The 17,605-nt window shown below is 35.2% G+C and overlaps 1 protein-coding gene across 1 annotated transcript in view; it reads right to left on the bottom strand.

Annotated features, from left to right (window-relative positions):
• Positions 1 to 15,478, bottom strand: part of LOC105217915 (uncharacterized) — a 32,685-nt gene extending 17,207 nt beyond the window's left edge. The window contains exon 1 of the mRNA XM_054226675.1: positions 15,026 to 15,478. The gene's annotated coding sequence lies outside the window, so the exon portion shown is untranslated. The remainder of the gene's footprint in view (positions 1 to 15,025) is intronic.
• Positions 15,479 to 17,605: the final 2,127 nt, after the last annotated feature.

Here is a 17,605-nt window from a genome sequence, read left to right as displayed (position 1 = left end):
CACGACTCAGTTCTATACTACCACATCTAAGAACACCAGTTGAGACAAAAAACAATCAACTCTTGAGTTAAAGGAGCTATCTACATATATTTACCAGATGTAGATCATGCTGAATAAGATTATTTAGTAATTTCGATTTCTTCTTATAGTTATGTCGAACACGATTTCAAGCAATCGGTGGTATAACTTACAAACCTTTATCTTTATATATCTTTATCCTTTTATAAATAAGTTAAAAAGTTTAACTTCAGCAGGTTGTATTAATCCTCAGACAGTGCATATTTCTATCTTGAGAAGACATGTTCTGAAAATGTAATTTTTTTTAATCGGGAGTCCAAGCATAACAAAACCTTCTATTTAGAAACCAGCAACATGAATTGAGAAAGAGAAAGCTCTAAAAATTAATTTTAAGATGATGGGACCAATTATTTTTCAATTACGTAAACGATTTTGGTATCCTCCTCAAAGTATGCGATGTACTCGGAAGAGACGTGAATGTGATCTCGATATTAAATAAAAGTACTCTGGCTCCTATATTTGCAATTTTTCCACGACTAATACAGTCTTCGAGATCTCTATATATTTTTCTACACCTGAGATACGCAAATTCTATTTATGAAACAGCATTCGCTACAATAACGACAAGTTAGTTTATATATAACCCTCTAAAATAATAAAACAAATCCGCTTTAAATAAATAGGCCATTTACTTGTCTTAATATATTCTAAAAATTAAATTCGCATAAAACATTTATTTCTATTGTAATTTAGCATAATTAATCATTTGTGATTTATAAATGCATTTCGCCTAATACTCATATTTGCCCCACTTGAGAGTTCCGCAAATGATTGCAAGATCTGCTAATTTTCATTTATGTATTTTTCATCTGTGTTGCGACAACATACTTAAGCCTATAGCCCATATAGCTCGTATATTAAGACTATGACACAGTTTTCTTAATCAATCAAAATGCCACAGTGATTAAAATATTATCAAAGCATCAGTTTTACACATACATATGTATTTACATATGATCATTTCAAATTGCCCACTGCTATTTGTCCACTAGCAGCCGCTGACAGCATAGACAATACGCGCCAACAACAAAAGCTAGGCAGTGGACAATAAACTGTCAAGAGACGCCAGTGTGGGTGATCGCCATAAGATAGCTCGATGTCTATCGCGTTCTTTTATTTTTAGGTAGTACTATATTGCTTTATTGCGTCAATCAAACGATTTAAGTGATTTAAGCTGTCGGCGACAGAAGTTCAGTTGCCTGCACTATTTTGATTTTATTATTTCAATATTAGTTGGGGTTGAGTTGAGTTGAGTGTAGGTTTGTTTACATACGATTTTTTTCGTTTTTCATTTTTAATCCCTATGCGCACATCTGCGGTAACTAAGTACTCGCTTGACAAGACCTTGAAATTTTCATTTCACTATTGTTTTTTATTTATTCCTCATTTTAAGCAGCTTCTATTTACACGCCGATTGATTTCAATGATTTGTTGTATTTTTTAGACTACCGGAAAAAATCCTTTAAATTAGTCAGGCAAACGGCTGTTAATGCGATTTGTAACCCTTCCATCAAAGCAGATTATCAAATGGCTTTAGAAGATAATAGAAACAGCCAGTATGTGACGTGTATACAAGTGGGGATGTGATTATTTTGGTGACAGGGTTACCTGTTACATCGAATCTTAAATCTGCAGTGATGATATCTGTTGATAAAAAAGTCTTTTTGAAGTTGAATAAAATGCAAGCCAAACAATATATATATTTTTCTCAACAAACATTCTTTATTATTTATCTTTCAGTGAGCAATCCCTAATCTCCTAAAAATAATTGTTGCCCCGAAAAAAATCAGATGATGTGAAAGTACATACCATTAATTTGTACTGCCGAATGACACAAAGTGAATCAAAATAATACTGAGATATAAATTAAATCCATGAAAAAAGTCAATCAGAGGAGTGGAAGATATTCTGTTGAGTAAATGTAGGTTAGAGGACCTTGGGGACCGATTTCATTTATAATTAATGCTGAACCGCATTATGTACAGAAATAATGTACCGTTGAAAGGACTTAAGGGGTTACATGGGTTTCGTTGAATTAAAAAAATCGATTTATTGTTTTTTGGCTTATTAATTTATTATTATTTTTATCTCAAGAATATTGTCCTAAATTTTCAAGTCGATCCGAATAATAGTTTCGGAGATACAGCCTTTGGAAGGTGTGCGCTCCATGTCAGGTATTATTGTTACTCAAACCTTTAAACGCGTTTTTCTCGGAACCGTGTTTTCAAAGTCGGTTGTCAAATTTTCTCGAAAACTACTCAACCCATCTTGATGAAATTTTGAACAAGTGTTCGAGATACAATTTACTCGTGCTTGAACGAAGGATAGATAACTCCATTAAGATATCAAACAAGATTAAGATAACTAATTTGACCGCTCCGTATAAAGTCCATTAGAATAACGGATTTACCAAACTATAGCATATCCAAGGTTATACGATATCTTACATATTAACTGATATATACAGTATAAAACCCACCAAGACTTTGGCCATTCTTACCCGATTCTATAAAGTTTTAGTATCAAAGCACATCATTATCGGAAAAATATGTCTTCCGAATATCAAAAAGATATCTTAAAGGTTGGAAGATATTTTCACTGCCGCTCCTCACATTAGATACATGGGTGCTTTTATAATTATGATCCGATTTCTACAATTTATAAATGGTACTACAACTTGAAGGCTTTGCCATTGTAAAGTTTTCTTCCGATATCTGAATTGCTGCTTGGTTTATATAGTTTAAAGTGAAAGAATCTTATGGAATTTAAAATTGTGTTATGTGGAAAGTCTGACTTCCTCTGACTGGGCATCGTCCAGGTCCAGGATTATTATGTATTCATAAGCTGTATACATTTCATAAAAATCTACTGAACTGTTTTCGAATTGTCACCTGTTCAAAAAACATAGTTTTGAGAAAAACGCATTTAAAGATGGACTGAGTGCTCTTTGTTATTTGTCTCTCGGCGAACCAAAATCAAACTCTAGAAGTCGCTTATCATTCCCGTCCTGCTTTATGGTGCAGAAGCTTGGACGATGTCAACATCAGATGAGACGACACTAGGAGTTTTCGAGAGGAAAATTTTGCGCAAGATGTATGGTCCTCAGAACATTGGCAACGGCGAATACCGCAGACGATGGAACGATGAGCTGTACGAGTTATACGACGACATTGACAGAGTTCAGCGAATAAAAAGACAGCGGCTACGCTGGCTAGGTCATGTTGTCCGAATGGACGAAAACATTCCAGCTCTGAAAGTGTTCGATGCAGTACCTGCCGGAGGAAGCCGAGGAAGGGAAAGGCCTCCACTCCGTTGGAAGGTCCATGTGGAGAGCGACCTGGTTACACTTGGAATCTCCAACTGGCGCCGAACTGCGAAGGAAAGAGAAGAGTGGCGCGCTCTCATCGAAACGGTTCAACGCCAATTACATACATACATTTTTAAGATATTACACTTAACGAAAACGCAAAAAATTATTTTTTGAAAATCCTGACTACCCCTAACCCCTTATTATTATTATATTATTTATAAAATACTTTCTGAAAAAAAAATCAATAAGTCTATTAATCCTAGCAAAAAAAAACATCTCAAAATTAGTGCAGAAATATTTTTTTTATTTTTATTTTTCTGTTGAAATCTTTACATAAGAGCTTCCCACGCAATTTGCCCTAAAAACCAAAAAATTATCAAAATAAAGTAAATTTATTCGCCATGAAGTGTTAAGCTTATAATTATATAGGGATTGACAGTCATAAATTTGCGATTTGCGTAGCACTTCCGTTGTGCGCGGCAAATAATAATAAATAGCCACGATTTAATGCGGGTTAAATGCGAAAATATCGAGAGTACATATAAAATGTTAGCGTGAACCTTTTCGCGCTAAGAGCGGCTAACGCTCAGTTATTCAATAGAAAAACAGTGAGTTTTATTTTTGTAGGAATAACCATACAAACATACATACACAAATACTAAAAAAGAATAATCACATCAATAACATATAACTATATTCTGCCAACAACAATGCTGCGCTCTTTTTCTTGTTTACAACTCGAATACGAGTATTTCTACTTTCTGAGCATTGAGTGTGTGTGTAAAACCGCAGCTTAGCAATTCACGCGGAAATACCTTTAAGCGCCTACGCATAGATTTCAAATCGAATTCGTTAGATAAACAGCGGCGAAAACAGTCATAGCAAGAGATAAAATAACAAAAACAATCAAATACAACGCAAAAACAACAAGTTAGGTGGTGAAAACAGCATCAACCACACATGCACACACACAAACATACGCAGAAGTTAACCTTTTATGGTCAGACACATTCACAGCAAGTGAACGCGCTAAGAAAGCATTTCAAGCGGGTAAGGTAAACAAACTAAATATATTGAAGATGGGTGTGTGTGTGTGCTTCAGAGAGTGTAAATACTTATGTATTCGTGTAAGCGCAAGCAAAAGCAGTCATTTGTTTTTTTAAATGCCCATTCTTGATTAATATTAATGTCTTTCTCAAAATGCAAATAAATTTATAAACATTTATGAAAATTTTATTTTAATTACGAAAATAAATATTCACAAAATAATCAATTTACCCTAATTGGCAATAGAAAGGCGATAAAGCAATCAATTTGGTAGATGATAATACGAAAATAATAAAATAGTGTAAGAAATACCAAATTCGGATGGAACTGTATTTTAGAGGACAGTATTTCAAAATATATACCAAAATATTATATGAAATATGAGCTCGATAAACAGTATTTTATTTTTAGATGAGTTTATGGATCGATCGTGGTCAGTTTCGATAATACAGTGGAACTCCTCTAACTCGAATCACCATAATCCACAAAAAAAATTCGAGTTAGAGAGACTTCGAGTTATAGAAATGTTCACTAAAACATAAATTAAAAAAAAACTGTAAAATATAGATTTGCCCACAGTTTTAGTTAATTACTTCGCAACAAGTTGTATTTAAGTACATTTAAACATGTATTTTGTAATTTTGTTTGTTGCAGTTTGCTATTGTTTGGCTCTTGACGTCTATATCTCATGCCTTTGTTACACCATTTACGAAATCTATAAGTATAAAATCATATTTTTTGTTTGCCCCCATACGGTATAGAAAGACTCTTTTAAAATTATTCCCTGATAGTAGAATTTTAAATTTTGTATAATATCCTGGTCGAAAAGTTCGATTTATGGAAGGAAATTTGTATGAAATTTTACTTCTATTGCCACTTCAAGAGTTCGAGTTATGGAGAACTTCGAGTTATAGAAGGTTCGAGTTATGGAAGGAAATTTGTTGAAATTTGGCTTCCAAACGCTATTGCCAATTCAAGTGTTCGAGTTATGGAGATCTTCGACTTATAGAAGGTTCGAGTTATGGAAGTTTCACTGTAATTGACTTATTGATACATGGAAGTGCGAGGTCTTATGAATAGGTATAACTGATTTTTTGGACTAAAAGCACCATTAGGAATTATATAATATTCTCTTTAAAATACTTTTATAAGTATATCTTACGCACCGATACTAACGCGGACCGGAAATAATGGTTAGGAAGTTCATAGACGTAGACCTAGCTCAAATTAACCAATGTTACATTACCCAAATTAACGACATGTACATCGTTTCGATATATTTAGCTCATCTAGGTTATAAGAGCTGACTCACCAGTTTTGAACCATTTGATAGCACGATATCAATTTGAAAATAGATGAGTTCGAAAATTTTTAGAAATTTCTTCAGAGTCTTTGATATATTTAAAATTACTTCAAATTGTCCGGAATCAATGGAAGTTAGTCCATTTAGTCAAATAAGTTTCAGATAGATAAAAATTTCAAAAGTTTTGTAAAGCGTAGGGAATTTTATAAAAACTTAGAACCGTTAATTTTTATTTTTAATATTAATCGCCCTAGTGATCTCACGAGAGGTTGCTAATATCCGTAACTTATTTGGGAAAACGGTTGAAAATTTTTTTATCAGTTATATATATTTTTTTTTTTGTTCAAAACTTGTGTTTTGAAATTTGTTGTACTTTTGCTATCTCTGGTATAGATATCATTCGAATCTCGAAAATCTGGAAGCATATATGTATGCAATGAATTATAAAGGAAATGGCAAAGGATATCGTAAGGCAAAGTAGTAAGATCAAGAGGTTTGTTATATGTTGAAAACTACTGTTGAGAATTGAGGGTTCTTCTAAAACCTATTTCATGAATATAAATAAAGATTTTATGTACAATATATAATTTCAAACATTGTAATATAATAGAATGCTCCATTATAAATATTAATGATAAAATTTTTCTATTTGTCAAGTGTACAAAATTGAGAGAAAAGTTTAATAAGCCAATTTTGGAACTTTAGCCAGCGCTTTAAAATATAAAAAAATACTAATTTATTTTTTCCCCAAATCAAATCAATCAAGGTTTAAGTATCAATAAAATACTTCCTGTCTTTTTATAATTTATTTAGATTAAATAGCAATCATTTACACATAAATGTTAACCCGATTTGCATTTAGCTTCTGCACATTAGTAAACTTTACGAGCAACGTTGAAGGTTAAACTCATAATAAGTAAATATATGAGTATATATGTATGTATGCATGCATGTAAACAATTAAAGATGTAATAAAAAATAAATGTAAAACTTTTTCGATCATCCAAATATTCAGCGTAATCTACATAAATATTGTTAATAGCAACATAATTTGACCAAGGTCAAGATCTGCTGTATATTTCGATTAAATGTAATGGATCTTGGAAATCTTGTAATTATTGTTTCTGAGTGTGTACATAGATTTATATTTCATATATACATATACAGTGGAACTTCTCTAACTCGAATCACCATAATCCACAAAAAAACTTCGAGTTATAGAATTTTTATTAAAATATAAAATTTTCCAAAAAGCTGTAAAATATAGATTTATACACAGATTTATTTATTTACCTCGCATAACGTTTTATTTAAACACGTTAAAACATGTTGCTATTATTTCGCTCTTGACGTCTGTATCCCACGCCTTTCTTACATGATTTATGCTTAAGTGTAATATCATATTTTTGGTTCGCACCCATATGATATGGAGGGACTCTTAAAATTTTGCCTCGATAGAAAAAATTTAATTTTTGAATTATGCCCTAGTCGAAAAGTTCAATTTATGGAATGAAATTTGTATGAAACTTGTCTTCTATTGCCATTTCAAGAGTTCGAGTTATGGAGAACTTCGTGTTATAGAAGTTCGAGTTATGGAAGGAAATTTGTATGAAATTTGATTTCTCAACGCTATTGCCTATTCAAAAGTTCGAGTTATGGCGATCTTCGACTTATAGAAATTCGAGTTATGGAAGTGTATGTCTGTAGAAGAAAAATATATGTGACCACATAATTAAATAGCACTACTCTGCAATACAAAAATATGGACTGGCTCACTCGCAAATTGTCACTCAGTTACTTTCTATCTCTAATTGACCAGTTTTTGTTCAATTCGCCAAAACTTAGAGGGAATAAATCGCCTAAGAGAGATAGAAAGCAGCTGATTCTTCCATCCGTATTCCAATCTGTACTAAACAACTCTCAAATAGATATGGTTAACAATTACTGATAAAAATATTTTTTTAATAATTATTAATTATAATTAAATAATAGATTTAAATTTATTTTTCTTTTTTTCTACAATTTTTATTATTTTTTTCAATAAAAATATTATTATTTTATTTTTGTACACCTTGCTCTTTGCTTTTACGATTGTATATATTTATATGTTTGAAAAAACAAAATCTATAAACCACCTAACAACATAGTATGTATAAACAAATCAGGTGTATGTTTATATCAAATTTGCCAATTAATTTTCACCAAAACAAAACACATAAAAACCAACAAACACAATTAAGTTCAAAGCAATTTAATCAAGATATTTTACATACGAATTGAGTGCAAATGCACACAAAATGCGCACATAACCTACTCATAAAATATCAAATTATCCAAATAAGCATTTCTAATCGTTTTAATTAAATGGACTTGAGAATGTGAGCGCAGTGATTTAATTCATCGCCCACAAGCGATTATTAAGTGGTTTGTATACATACAACATTTGCCATAGAAATATGTATGATTCAAAGCGCCACACGAAGATCTAGCGAGTTTAGCTGGATATTTGCATAGATACATACTTTTATGCATATTTATATTGTATCGATGTAACGTGTACTAGAGTGTGCTGTTTGGAAATTGTTAAGAAACTAGTAATTTTGAGACTGGTTACGAATATATGTTTCATCTATCGAGGAATACCACAACCAACGAAGGTAAGATCTCAAAAAGTTATACACGATAAGGATTAAAGAAGCAAACCCTAGTTGGACTGAAAAATCGTGATATATATTATGTCTACAACTTTGTTTCCGCCGTTTTCCAATAGATGTCTCTAGAGATAAGCGCTGGTCGATTAAATCGATTTTTTATACTCTCGCAACAAATGTTGCTAAAGAGAGTATTATAGTTTTGTTCACATAACGGTTGTTTGTAACACCCAAAACTAAACGAGTTAGATATAGGGTTATATGTATATACCAAAGTGATCAGGGTGAAGAGTGGAGTTCAAATCCGAATGTCTGTCTGTCCGTCCGTCCGTCCGTCTGTGTAAGCTGTAACTTGAGTAAAAATTAAGATATCTTGATGAAACTAATTTCTTGGCACCATAGGAAGGTTGCTTTCGAAAATGAGCAAACTCGGACCACTGCCACGCCCACAAAATGGCGAAAACCGAAAACACATAAAGTGCCATAACTAAGCCATAAATAAAGCTATGGAAATAAAATTTTAAATTAAGGATCGCACTATGAAGGGTCGTATTTGGATGTCATTTCAAGTGGGCGTGGCCCCGCCCCCTACTAAGTTTTTTGTACATATCTCGCAAACCAATAGAGCTATATAAACCAAACTTTCTGCAGTCGTTTTTTTTAGCCACTTCCTAATGCAGTCCAAAATTGAAAGAAATCGGATCATAACCACGCCCACCTCCCATACAAAAGTTAGGTTGAAAATTACTGAAAGTGGGTTAACTCATTAACGAAAAAAGTCAGAAACACTAAATTTCACATAAGAAATGGCAGATGAATGCTGGACTCAGATTTTTTTACAAAATGGAAAATGGGCGTGGTGTCGCCCACTTATGGGTCAAAAACCATATCTCAGGAACTACTCGACCGATTTCAATAAAACTTGGTTTGTAATAGTTTCCTTACATCCCAATGATATATTGTGAAAATAGGCCAAATCGCTTCACAACCACGCCTACTTCCTATATACCAGAACTTTGAAGACAATCTGAATCGTTTACTTTACAATATATAAAGTAAGTACTAGCGAAGATATCGGTGCAGCACTTTGCACAAATACTATGTTAATAGTGTGGCAGCCCCATTCTAAAAATCGCCGAAATCGGACCATAGGTTTTTAAGGCCCCATATATCGAACACGAGGACCTCGGTGCTTCTAACCTAATATTATGGTTTCCAAGTTTCAATGGACTTTTTACAATATATATGGCGAATATTTGGGTCAAATTGTTTATTATATAATAATATAAATAAAGTTAAATATATAAATTGCGAGAGTATAAAATGTTCGGTTACACCCGAACTTAGCCCTTCCTTACTTGTTTTTATCTCGATCTTTAACATTTGTGTCAACATTAACCCAACAAAATATTTGTAGAGATCTGTTTGCATCCCAAACTTATTCTCAACTGAAAATTGACATTTTCACTTATTCACTTTTTGAGCCGAATTTTCGATATTTGTGGGAATGTCTCCAGGGTCAAGCACTGGTCGATTAAATCGTTTTATATCGATCTTTGACATTTGTGTCAACATTAACCCAATAAAATTTTGTTTGCATCCTAAACTTATTCTCAACTGAAAATGTCACTTTTTGAGCCGAATTCTCGACATTTGCGGGAAATTTTGCTTTTATTTTTTAATTCCAAGAAAAGAGCGGCTGAGGCTCATCTAATGCTTTCGGATACGTACGGCGAGGCTGTAAATTTACAAAAAAACGGTCATCGATTATTTCAAAAAGGATGAGCTGTTGGGTGATTTTATGCCCTGAAATATTAAAAAAATCGCTTAGTAAGAAACTACTTTAGTAGGAGAAGTCTAAGTTTGTTTAAATATTTGGCTTAGTTTGTTCGATTCGCTATTCTCCAATATTTCCAATTTCTGTTTAATTGTAGTAAAATATATTTTTCAATTTTAGATATTTGAAATTAAATTTTTATTTTCAAAAGCACCGAATCGAAAGGTCTAAAACTTGAGCTCAAATGTATCAAACTGAAACACTCACTTTTCAAGCTGCCCCCGCAGTATATGCAAGTAATAGCTGTTTTTAAAATTAATGAATATTGAACGATTGAAATAAATACATATGTAGAATTACATTATAATAGGCTTGTCGTATGCATAGCCAAATGATCCAGTATATATTCGGTTATGCGATCGCAATTTAGGCGGCTTGAAACTTTGAAGATTCCACACATGCACATCGACCAACACTTCAGTATGTATAAATACATATGTATTAGGGCGCGCCGATATACATATTTGTTATGAATGAATTTGCATAGAATTACCACTTAGACACATAAATTTCACAAAAGACATATTACACTTGTTTACAATTTGCATACATTTGTAGACAGCAAATTATCGTAGACACTCGCGTGCTACAAAAGAATTTTAAATTCAATATTAAAAGTAGATAAAAATAAATTAAAGAAATATAAAATAAATTAAAGAAATAGAATAAATGCTAAAAACTCTGAAATGATATGTTCATTAGTTTGATGTTGATTTGATTCGTTTATAATATCGTTTTATGTATTTTAGAAGGTTATAGGATATTAGCATATTTGTAAAATGGCTATGTAAATAACTTTATACCCCATTCTCTTTCTCTAATTTGGTTTAATTTCAGCAATTTTATTCTAGTTCTAAATGTTCGCATTAAGAACTCTTAGACACAGTTTTTTGTTATTTAATGTTCTGGACCTAATACAATTTTTGTTAACCCTCTTAAGAAATCATGCTTCCGCTGTCAAGAAGTTGATATTACTGGTTCTAACAATTATATATAGCAATCACTACTGCCAAAATTAATAGGACTTAACTTAAATTTACATAGAATGGAAGCCAATTAGAATGAATTCAAGGTTACTGAGGCACATACCGATCAACGTAGTATGACAGTGTACAACTTTACGGGATCTGAGTTTCCGATCAACAATAAAAAGTATTCACGAACGACTACCTTCCTTAGATGACCAAAGGTAAACCTGGAAGAGTACTTTTGAAATAAAAAACTGCTAATAAAATTGTTCAGACGTTTGAAGACAGCAGACAACTTTTTCGATCCTCTATTTTTTCGGACATCATGAAATCCTAACAAAATTGTTGAAAATATTTTTGTTATAAATATGAGAGTGAAGTCATAGTACCAAGCAGTGTAGTAATTGTCTATAATTTCTCTTATAACAGTAATATACATATAATGTTGTATAGGTAGAGAGTAAGTTAAATAGATAATGAGATTGCAGTAATAAAAATATATACGAAATTTTCACCGATAAAGCTTAAGGGGGTATTCTGGTCTGGGATTTTGAAAAAAAAATCGATTTTTTTTTTCATTCATCGAAAGTTTATGACCTTGGAAGGATTTTTCAAAATTCGACTTATTTTCGGAGATACAGCCGACGTGGCGTCCGAGCCGGCCGAGCGGTCTCCTAAACTTTAAACGCGTTTTTCTCGAAACTATTTTTCTTGAGCTGGTTGACATGATATTTCAAGTTCTACTGAACCGATTCCTTTGAAATTTGGTATATATCTTCTGTATACAATGCTCTATGTTTTCGAAAAGGTCGAAAAAATCGGGTCAAAAAATTTTTTTTTTCAAGTCGACGCCATTTTATTTAATCAAATGAAGAATCTTCTTGTTTTTTGTGTTTTAGATCTCTACAAGGGTTGAAATCACGTCAACCAGGACACACCTTTTTTTTAAGCTCCCAATCCACCGGTCCGTATCTCAACGAATTTTGGTTTTTTTCTTGCAATTTTTTCTTATTTTATTAAAATGTCAATAAGAAACATATAAAAAAATGGAAAGTAAAAATGTTTTTCATTTTTTTTATCTTCTTCTTCTTAACTGGCGTAGAAACCGCTTACGCGGTTATAGCCGAGTCCACAACAGTGCGCCACGCATCTCTCCTTTTGGCGGTTTGGCGCCAATTGGTAATACCAAGTGAAGACAGGTCCTTCTCCACCTGGTCCTTCCAACGGAGTGGAGGTCTCCCTCTTCCTCGGCTTCCACCAGCGGGTACTGCATCGAAAACTTTCAGAGCTGGGGCACTTTCATCCATTCGAACAACATGACCCAGCCAGCGTAGCCGCTGTCTTTTTATTCGCTGGACTATGTCTATGTCGTCGAACAACACATACAGCTCATCATTCCATCTTCTGCGGTATTCGCCGTTGCCAATGTTTAAGGGACCGTAAATCTTCCGCAAAACCTTTCTCTCGAAAACTCCTAGTGCCGTCTCATCGGATGTTGACACCGTCCACGCTTCTGCACCATAAAGTAGGACGGGAATAATGAGGGACTTGTAGAGTTTAGTTTTTGTTCGTCGAGAGAGGACTTTACTTTTCAATTGCCTACTCAGTCCATAGTAGCACCTGTTGGCAAGAGTGATTCTGCGTTGGATTTCAAGGCTGACATTATTATCGGTGTTAATGTTGGTTCCTAGGTATACGAAATTATCTACAACTTCAAAGTTATGACTGTCAACAGTGACGTGGGAGCCAAGACGCGAATGCGCTGACTGTTTGTTTGATGACAGGAGATATTTCGTCTTGTCCTCGTTCACCACCAGACCCATTCGCTTCGCTTCCTTATCCAGGCGGGAAAAAGCAGAACTAACGGCGCGGGTGTTGTTTCCGATGATATCAATATCATCGGCGTACGCCAGGAGCTGTACACTCTTGTAGAAGATTGTACCTTCTCTATTTAGCTCTGCAGCTCTTATAATTTTCTCCAGCATCAAGTTAAAGAAGTCGCACGATAGCGAGTCACCTTGTCTGAAACCTCGTTTGGTATCGAACGGCTCGGAGAGGTCCTTCCCGATCCTGACGGAGCTTTTGGTGTTGCTCAACGTCAACTTACACAGCCGTATTAGTTTTGCGGGGATACCAAATTCAGACATCGCGGCATAAAGGCAGCTCCTTTTCGTGCTGTCGAAAGCAGCTTTAAAGTCGACAAATAGATGGTGTGTGTCGATCCTTTTTTCACGGGTCTTCTCCAAGATTTGGCGCATGGTGAATATCTGGTCAGTTGTTGATTTTCCAGGTCTAAAGCCACACTGATAAGGTCCAATCAGTTTGTTGACGGTGGGCTTTAGTCTTTCACACAGTACGCTCGATAGAACCTTATAAGCGATGTTAAGGAGGCTTATCCCACGATAGTTGGCGCAGATTGTGGGGTCTCCCTTTTTGTGGATTGGGCAGAGTACACTGAGATTCCAATCGTCGGGCATGCTTTCTTCCGACCATATTTCGCAAAGAAGCTGATGCATGCACCTTATCAGCTCTTCGCCGCCGTATTTGAATAGCTCGGCCGGCAATCCATCGGCCCCCGCCGCCTTGTTGTTCTTCAAGCGGGTAATTGCTATTCTAATTTCTTCACGGTCGGGCAATGGAACATCTGTTCCATCGTCGTCGATTGGGGAATCGGGTTCGCCATCTCCTGGTGTTGTACTTTCACTGCCATTCAGCAGGCTGGAGAAGTGTTCCCTCCACAAACACAGTATACTCTGGTCATCAACCACTAGATCACCGCTGGGGGTCCTACAGGAGTGTGCTCCGGTCTTGAAACCTTCAGTTAGTCGCCGGATCTTTTCGTAAAATTTTCGAGCATTACCCCTGTCGGCCAGCTTGTCAAGCTCTTCATACTCACGCATTTCTGCCTCTTTCTTTCTTTTTCTGCAAATGCGTCTCGCTTCCCTCTTCAGCTCTCGGTATCTTTCCCATATACGAAATTTTCACCGATAAAGCTTAAGGGGGTATTCTGGTCTGGGATTTTGAAAAAAAAATCGATTTTTTTTTTCATTCATCGAAAGTTTATGACCTTGGAAGGATTTTTCAAAATTCGACTTATTTTCGGAGATACAGCCGACGTGGCGTCCGAGCCGGCCGAGCGGTCTCCTAAACTTTAAACGCGTTTTTCTCGAAACTATTTTTCTTGAGCTGGTTGACATGATATTTCAAGTTCTACTGAACCGATTCCTTTGAAATTTGGTATATATCTTCTGTATACAATGCTCTATGTTTTCGAAAAGGTCGAAAAAATCGGGTCAAAAAATTTTTTTTTTCAAGTCGACGCCATTTTATTTAATCAAATGAAGAATCTTCTTGTTTTTTGTGTTTTAGATCTCTACAAGGGTTGAAATCACGTCAACCAGGACACACCTTTTTTTTAAGCTCCCAATCCACCGGTCCGTATCTCAACGAATTTTGGTTTTTTTCTTGCAATTTTTTCTTATTTTATTAAAATGTCAATAAGAAACATATAAAAAAATGGAAAGTAAAAATGTTTTTCATTTTTTTTTATCTTAGTTTAAAAAATTCCTAAAATACATGCGTCTTAATCAAAAGAACCCGCTCTAATTTCGTATAGGATCTATTCCTCTATTGATCTCCGGAATTCCTTTTCGAGTATACTAGAATGCAACAAGAGTATCAAGAAGGGTGTAAATTCAGTCACTGAATACTTTACATATTGAAACTATCTTCTTTCAAGAGGGTATATTTTGGATAACACAACCACTTCACTGGACACCATATACCGTTAAATATATTTCGTAGCTTTAATATTACTAAAAACTTTCTCACCTTTGCAATATTTACTGAGTAAATCTAAGAGCTCTTGATGCGTTTCAAGTAAATTTTATTATTTTTAATTTTCAACAATAAATCTTCACGGTGTAAACACACAAACAGACACTAATGCCAATTTTATATCTTTTAACCGATCTGCAATGAGCGCCACCTTTTCACCGGTTTTCAGACACTTTTCTCCGAAATCAAAACAATCAGACGCTTCAAAGCGATTTTTATGACATTCGCACTTTCGTTTATTTTGACTGGTCCTTCACCTTGAAAACACACACTCTTCCACATATAGGCAAAACACAACACGCGATTGCACGTTTAGAATGCCACTAAGAATTCTTAATTCCTTTCGAATGTATTCGTATTTGTACTCGAACTCGTAGTATGCGTAAACACAAACCGTTGCGTACAACGTTTTAACGTAGACTGGTTGCGCTGAAGATCGCTAAGAGGCAACAAAGTTCTTATTTAGCTGCCGCACGAACAGCAGCAGCCAACCAAGTGGAAGCGTAAAGAGAAGTTAGCCAGGCCAATAAGTGTGCTCTTGCCCACGCTTTACTATACTCGCATGCTTGGCGGTGTGTGTGTGTGCATTTGTGTGCTCTGCCTTGCCTACTCATGGGATTACCTGCAGAGTGGCTAAGTGAGTGCTCGGCGTTGCGAACAAGCGAGCATCGTTGGTAATTTAAATCGAGCGAAACGTATCGCCGACTCGTTGCTTGCTGCTGCTGCTGTGAGTGGCGGCAAGCAACACGATCACCTCAACAGCAGTGGAAGTGGAAGGTAGCAGCAACAGCAATACAAAACCAGCAGAAAGTGAGTTGCCGCTAGTAATACTCGTGGTATAACACCCACGTAGAAGTGTTTTGCTGCTTGCGAGCTTACGATTTTGTTGCATGCCGTATTAGATGCTAGTACAAATGGTATGCGCTTAGAGATATGTATGGTATGTATGTACTCGTATCACTTTCAAGCGCCACTATTCACAGCTAGATTTGTTTTAAAATATTAGCTTAAATTTGACGAAATTATTTCGCTTTCTAACGGGTGATTTTTTTGAGGTTAGGATTTTCATGCATTAGTATTTGACAGATCACGTGGGATTTCAGACATGGTGTCAAAGAGAAAGATGCTCAGTATGCTTTGACATTTCATAATGAATAGACTTACTAACGAGCAACGCTTGCAAATCATTGAATTTTATTACCAAAATCAGTGTTCGGTTCGAAATGTGTTTATCGACAAATTTTGTTCAGCGATGAGGCTCATTTCTGGTTGAATGGCTACGTAAATAAGCAAAATTGCCGCATTTGGGGTGAAGAGCAACCAGAAGCCGTTCAAGAACTGCCCATGCATCCCGAAAAATGCACTGTTTGGTGTGGTTTGTACGCTGGTGGAATCATTGGACCGTATTTTTTCAAAGATGCTGTTGGACGCAACGTTACGGTGAATGGCGATCGCTATCGTTCGATGCTAACAAACTTTTTGTTGCCAAAAATGGAAGAACTGAACTTGGTTGACATGTGGTTTCAACAAGATGGCGCTACATGCCACACAGCTCGCGATTCTATGGCCATTTTGAGGGAAAACTTCGGAGAACAATTCATCTCAAGAAATGGACCCGTAAGTTGGCCACCAAGATCATGCGATTTAACGCCTTTAGACTATTTTTTGTGGGGCTACGTCAAGTCTAAAGTCTACAGAAATAAGCCAGCAACTATTCCAGCTTTGGAAGACAACATTTCCGAAGAAATTCGGGCTATTCCGGCCGAAATGCTCGAAAAAGTTGCCCAAAATTGGACTTTCCGAATGGACCACCTAAGACGCAGCCGCGGTCAACATTTAAATGAAATTATCTTCAAAAAGTAAATGTCATGAACCAATCTAACGTTTCAATTTTATGCGTTTTTAAAATTTTATGCGTTTTTTTTTTAAAAAAAGTTATCAAGCTCTTAAAAAATCACCCTTTATTAGACGGATAACGGAAGAGAACTTACTCACTTTGTTGTATCTATGTTTGATCTGATGTATATATGTTTTGTTACAGTTTCTGTGATTGTTACAGAAGTGATAGTAGTTCCGAAATCATTGCGATCACGTTATTCCTACAATAATGAACAACTTCGTTCCTTCTTCAAACATATGATCTTTAGAGAATTTTACACAGAAATGAGAAGGTATCACTTCAGTTCATAGTTCATTCATAGGAAGTAAATTCAAATACATTCAACCTAGTTCTACTACGTATATAAGTATGTACCAACAATGATCTCCTAGGTAGGTACTGTGGATGTCTGAGGACGCACCTAGGGTTTAGGAGGTCTATTGTGAAACCATCGTGACCAGAATCCACTCACACTACTATGTCCTCTCTGAACCAGTATGTGACCTTGATAAGCTAATCAATTCAAACGGCTTGTGAGCAACTTCCGAAATATCTTCAAGGAATCCTTGACCGATAGTTTTCCTGTCCCTTGCAGTCTCTTCTTCTTTCACTTCTTAGCAGCTGCTACAGTAACCGTTGTAAGGTATCTCCCACCTGCTGGTGGTCTTCCAATCAGACAGCTTTCCTACTAGAGT

This window comes from Zeugodacus cucurbitae, chromosome 3, assembly GCF_028554725.1.
Source record: "Zeugodacus cucurbitae isolate PBARC_wt_2022May chromosome 3, idZeuCucr1.2, whole genome shotgun sequence".
Taxonomy (NCBI): Eukaryota; Metazoa; Arthropoda; class Insecta; order Diptera; family Tephritidae; genus Zeugodacus; species Zeugodacus cucurbitae.
Note: the sequence above shows the minus strand (reverse complement) of the source record. Positions and strands in the feature narration are given on the sequence as shown.